Source organism: Aphelocoma coerulescens, chromosome 1 (genome assembly GCF_041296385.1).
Source record: "Aphelocoma coerulescens isolate FSJ_1873_10779 chromosome 1, UR_Acoe_1.0, whole genome shotgun sequence".
NCBI classification, from domain to species: domain Eukaryota; kingdom Metazoa; phylum Chordata; class Aves; order Passeriformes; family Corvidae; genus Aphelocoma; species Aphelocoma coerulescens.
Window position 1 is genome coordinate 113,402,999 of NC_091013.1, and position 6,000 is coordinate 113,408,998.

Sequence of the window (6,000 nt, forward strand, 5' to 3'; positions counted from 1 at the left end):
AGCTGCTGGTTTTTGTTTTAAGGGAGAGTAAACAAATGAGCTGCCACACAGCAGAATTATGGACTTTTATTCATTGAGGATAGTGGTCAGCTTAAGAAAAGTAATTTTGCTTGAGAAATGTCTTGTGTTTCTCTGAGCATCATAATGTTCCAAAACTGTGAAACACAAGAAGGGATATGCAACCTTGCTTCTTTCATGTCGAATTACCTGTCTGGATGGGGAAAAGCCACTTACTACAGATTTTGGTTCTTTATGTGAAACCCATGAAGTGTTTTTAAGAGAACCATTAAATACTTAATGAGGGCAACATATAATTTGTGTCACAATACTAATAATAGAGAAATAGAAAAAGAAACTAGAAATTAAATATAAGCTATTTTAAGTGGGCATTATTCCATTGAAAGCCTTTAATGATATTTGTAGACTGTTTGTTCATGTGTTCTTAAAGAAAGTGGTTAAAACATCTAATAAAAAAATATGTTAAACTTGCTTCAATACCTCACCAGATTTTATACTGACTTTTTTTTCTGGCCATCTAGATTTGACTGTTTATGCCTCTCAGGAGTGATGCCTCAAGGTCAAAATAGTGCAAATTCATACTCACTTCACTGCCAGTTTTGCTCCTCCAAGCAGTTCAGAGTAAGCTCCAATTCTATTTCCAATTTGTCTCTTGTGGGAAGGATGTTGTTGAGTGTCATTTTTTTTCAGTACTGTGATGTGAAATAGATATGTGCTGTCATGCTTCTGAGAGATTTGAGGAAAGGAAGCAACTGATTTCTAAACCAGACTTGTGCATTTATTACCCATCAACATGAAAGTCATAGGGGGAAAAATGGGAAATTACAAGATATTACTGTCCTTCAAAAATGCTGAAAATTCAACACACTCATCACAAGAGTTTTGTGTTTTCGACCCAGTTAGTTGATGTTTTATGAATTCCTTATTGTTTTATTTAATAGTTATTTGGGGCAGGTACTGTTTTCCTTGTTTGTGTGTGAAGGGGGTTGTTTGGTTTGGGCTTTCTAAGAACTTTTTCTAAGAGCTCTGTTCCTTTATTAGATGCTTTAAATTTTGAAATTATCAGCAGCCATATGCACAAGGGTGATGATTACTTTCCCTTTTGCTTTTAACTCCCCTTCTTTCTCCAGTGCATGTTCTTCTAGGTTTTTTTCTCTTAAATGACCTTCGCCTGTCTTTCTCCAGGAGACAGCACAAACAGGATTTCCGAATAAATGGAAAACTCACAGAAATTATGTGAATGGGGCCCAACAATTCATTCAGTCCAACAGGTAGGAAAATCATGATTCTCCAGGGTAATAAAAAGCTATCTTTTGTCTTCTGTGTCAGATAGTGAAATGACTCCAAAACAATCAGTATCAGGAAGGAGTCTCATGGGATGTTCAGGAATACTGATCTCAATGTTCCTTTTTCTACTGATTCCTTTTCACAGTGCAGCCTTATCCTCCTTTAACTGTTTTGGACAGAATTTACTCCAAATCATGGCACCTAAAAAGCTAAAAAAGGATAGAAAAAGGGACTTCAGGACTTTGGTAGGCAGCAAGCTCAACATGAGCCAGCAGTGTGCCCTAGCAGCCAAAAAGGCCTCCAGCACCCTTAGCAGCATTAACAGGAGCACAGCCAGCACAGCACTCCCTGAAAAAAACCCCAAATGCTTATTACTATGGGGGAAAGAGGAGGGTTGGCAGTAGCAGAAGACAGTACATTCCACTTGCAATTTGCTTTCTCAAAAAGCCTCCTGGATGTAAATCCCTGTTATCATGTAAAACATATCCCATGGATCATGTCCTGCCTGGTGCTCTGCTTTGCTGTTTCACCCAGTGCAACCCCTTTAGTCGTAGATGGCATTTTAGTTCAAGACTTAAATAACAAGTCACGTTTACATGGCCATTCTCATACATGTCCTTAACCAACTGAGCCATTACAATACAAAAAATAGTCATTTCTGCTGTTAGCATATACAGGCAGCAAAGAAGTTCAGAGTATTGGACCTTACTGATTTTTTATTTAGCTAGATCAGCTTGGATACAATGGGAAGAGAAATTTGAATAGGTAGAAGGTGTAGCAATTGTAATTTGTCTATTTTTCAAAAATATTATAATGTATTTCTCATAAATAGAGTATTACTTAGAAGTAGTGATAACAGACAGAAAAGCTTTATCTTAAGATAGGAGATTCAAACAGAAATATCATCTTCCTCTGGTTTCCAACACTGGCTTTTCCAGACAGGATGCATGACTGAGGTCCAAAAGGGGCCCAGAAGTATCTACACAGGCCAATGGTGAGCTCAAAAGCCATAGCCTAATCTCTTTTAAAGAGATGTTAAGATACATCAGTAAGAGTTCCTACCCAAAAGTTATTTTATAGCTTACATTAAATTCAGCATAAGAGCTCCAAGAACTAAACTGGGACAACACTTCAACACTTACTGGTAACCATTTCTGGTCAGCTGGCTAATTATGATGATAGTACAGAAAGCCCTTGCTTTTTTAATCAAGTATAAAACTCTCAGTACTTTGCAGACATAATTTTCTGGAAAGAAAAGGAAGCACAGTCAGCAGTGACTGCCATTCAAATTAAAGGTGAAATATGGCAGGAAATATTCTGGCCATTACAAAACATCCTGACAGCAAAGATATCTGAAAATTGTCATAAATTCAAGTATGCCATTAGTATTTGTGATAAACATAGTGAAAAAATTACAATTTTCTATTTTAGAAATGTCAGTATAAATTATTTTTTCTTTTCTGCATTGTCAGATTACAAAGTTCATCTTCTCAAACTAGTACTTTGCAGTCTGGTTTTGGAGTTAAATCAGAATCTAGTCACCGTGACAATCTCACCACTAAAATTTTTAAAGTCCATTTTAGCAGAGGATCTTAAGCAAATGTTTAGCTTGAAAAAATATTAGAAATTGTCAGTTTTTCCAAGAAGTTGTACATTGGAAAATGGTTTTAAGGTAAATACATTCTTGCCGACTGGCTTCTGCCTCCTAAGGAAGATATGCACATATGGAATGATGTCTTATATAAATACCAGATTTGTGTGCACAGATGCAGCTGTGTGGATGTGTGCAAGCTCACATCAGTCTTCTGTTTACCAAAAAATCAGCAGAGGAAGTTGAGCACCTGATTGAACCTTTCCTATTTCTGCCATGCAGTGCTTCATTCCAGAAGTGGTTTTTCTGGACCATTGTTCATCAAACAGGTGTAGTGACACGAGTGCCTCTTTGCTCAGGTACGTTTCTTTCTTAGGAATAATTTAATGGATGCAATGTCTAGTTTGCCCACTTGAATCACTGGTACTATGAATTAATGCCTTGTTCTGAGAAAGTGTGGAAAAGAATATTGTTTCTCGAACCAGCTGACAGCAACCCAGAGCCCAGAGGACTTGAAAGACTCTGAAAAGACTACCCACAAGCTATAGTTTTATCCCAGTATAAGAAGACCTCTTCCAGTTCACACCGTTATGTATCCCAGTGCTCCTTGACCTCTTCCTCGTCAGCTCAGTTGTTCTGATTGATTGATTCATGGGATAGAGACTTGGTTTGTCCATCCTCTTATAGATGGAAGAAAGAATGATTCCATGACATGTACTTACACCTCCAGGGCATGGCTGGTGATAAGGTAGTCCCTGTACAGTCAGGTAAAGAAGTTTCTTATTCTCCTATATCCCTTTATGCAGATGATCAAGACAAATCCATTTTATTTAACTTCCTAGACAAAGAAATTTATTATAAACCTTGGCCAGAAATATCATATTTTTGTCTGTTATATTATTTTCCATGATTTTCCCATTTTTTTTACCCTTGCACTTCTGTTACTTTTCACTTCCCTAAATACTAGACACCACACCATAACACAAAATGTGCTACAAATGTTCATACACACATGATCAGGTGGTGTCTTTCGAAGCTAAAAACAGGTGATGCTACTAAATAAGAATAAAAAGTTTTATTATAACAGTTTCAGGCAAGTAAAGACATGGGGCATTAAGGAAATTCAGTGGTCAGGGATAGAACCTTGCAGCTGGATGAGCAGGATAAGTGATAACAAGCTTTAGTGAGAGCAAGGCTAAACAACAGCCTTCACCAAGAAAAAAACCTCTGAATGTTTTATGTCAGCAATGCACAAAGTCACAGAACAGATTATCCAGGAGTATAACAACATTGAAATTAGCATTAGAATCTCCAGAGCTTTACAAACAACATTATAATAATAAAAAAAAATCACAGATAAGGTATTTCTGCCTGCATATAAACAAGCAGTGTTATACTGCTTCTTTCTTAATTTAGAAGTTATGATTTACTTGTAAAATAAAGATAAAATCCATATTCATGGAAGTGGAAAGACTCTTATGCATATTATGAGAGAGAATTTGTTTATTTAAATGGTGAAAAAAAGCAATCAAAGCTTATGCATGTAAGACATAAATGTACATTTATAACTATTGAATATATCACATGCATCCAAAGCATCTGAACCACACAGAATAGTCTTTGCTGGTCAACCCATCCTTCTTTGTGGGAAGATATTTTTTAGTATTAAATCCTGTTGATTCTCACTATAATGGCATTTCAGATAAAATAACTCAAAATTAAACCACTGCAACATTAACCAGGACAGTCTTCTAATGCCTCTTTTGTGGCTCATGTTAAATCTTTGTTGCTCTAAAAACATATAAAAGACAAAACCTGTGACCAACTTGCATTTTCATTGATGAAGACAAAGACTGTCAGCCAGTTTATCTTTAGACACAGAGTACTTTGCTTTCGAAATCAAAGTACAGGTTGATTAAAACCTATACAAAACCCCCCTTAATTCTTGAGATATAGGTAATTACTTCAGAGCAGACCTGAGACTCACCAGTAGAACAGTGTAAAAAAAAACCCCAAAATGTCATTACTTGAGTTCAGTGTACTAATTAAATAGAGAATGATGCTTTCCACAGCTGTTAGTCCAGTGCCTTTCAGTAGAACATTCAGCTCAGGTCTTCTAGAGAGAAACACCTACCTTCACAAAATATGGTACTTAATTTCAGAAAAGAAGTGATTCAGATATGTAAAAAGAAGAGATTCAAATATATAAAAAAAAATTAACTGTCCATTTGTATGATTATTACCACAGCCCTTCAATGACAATAAACGAAGATTATCTGCAGAAGCTTGACTCTAGCTTTGAATTATTTTTTTTAACAGTAATCAGATAAAATTTCCAATTGTCCCATCCTTTAATTTGAAATCTGATTTCTTAGCTATGAGGAAGCATTTAAAATTTTGCCTTTCCCCTAGCTCATTAATGTTAGTAGGTATAAAGTGTTTTAAAATAAAAGAATGATTGTCACTGGAGAAGGGTTTGTTTGGGTTTTTTTTGCTTAATCATTATCCTTCTTATTTGCTAGACAATCTCACTGTGATATGATCACATCTTCTCTTCAAACTTTCCAGCTGACACGAGATCATGTTTGTAAATGGTTTCCTTTTGAATGTCGTAAAGCCAAGTCAGAGAAGATACAGGGATAAAGAATATGTGAAAGCATAATAACACTCTCAAGGCACTAAATGACAGCAGGATAAGAGATCTTAGAATATTAACTACTTTTTTTCAGCCCAGCAGGACTATTTTTTAAGGGAGCTATATTCTAGAAACATACATCTTGAGAGCTTTTCCAGTTTAATTTCTAGTCTTTTTTTTTTAACAAAAAGAACATTTTTTAGGACACAAAGGAGAATTGAGGACTAGAAACTGATTTATTTGTTTGACCCTGCAGAAGTCTTGCATTACTTTTCTAGAAAACCTGCTTTGTAGAAGGTTTTCACTTACCTCATTACATCCATGGAAAGAGGCATCTTTGTTCTGAATTTTATTAGTATTTGAAAACATCGTTCATAAGTTTCTAGCAAAATACTCTCTCCACATCAAATCAAAGAGTCATAGTTGACATTACTTGTAGTTCCCCAGCTATTTGCCTAAAATAAAAATT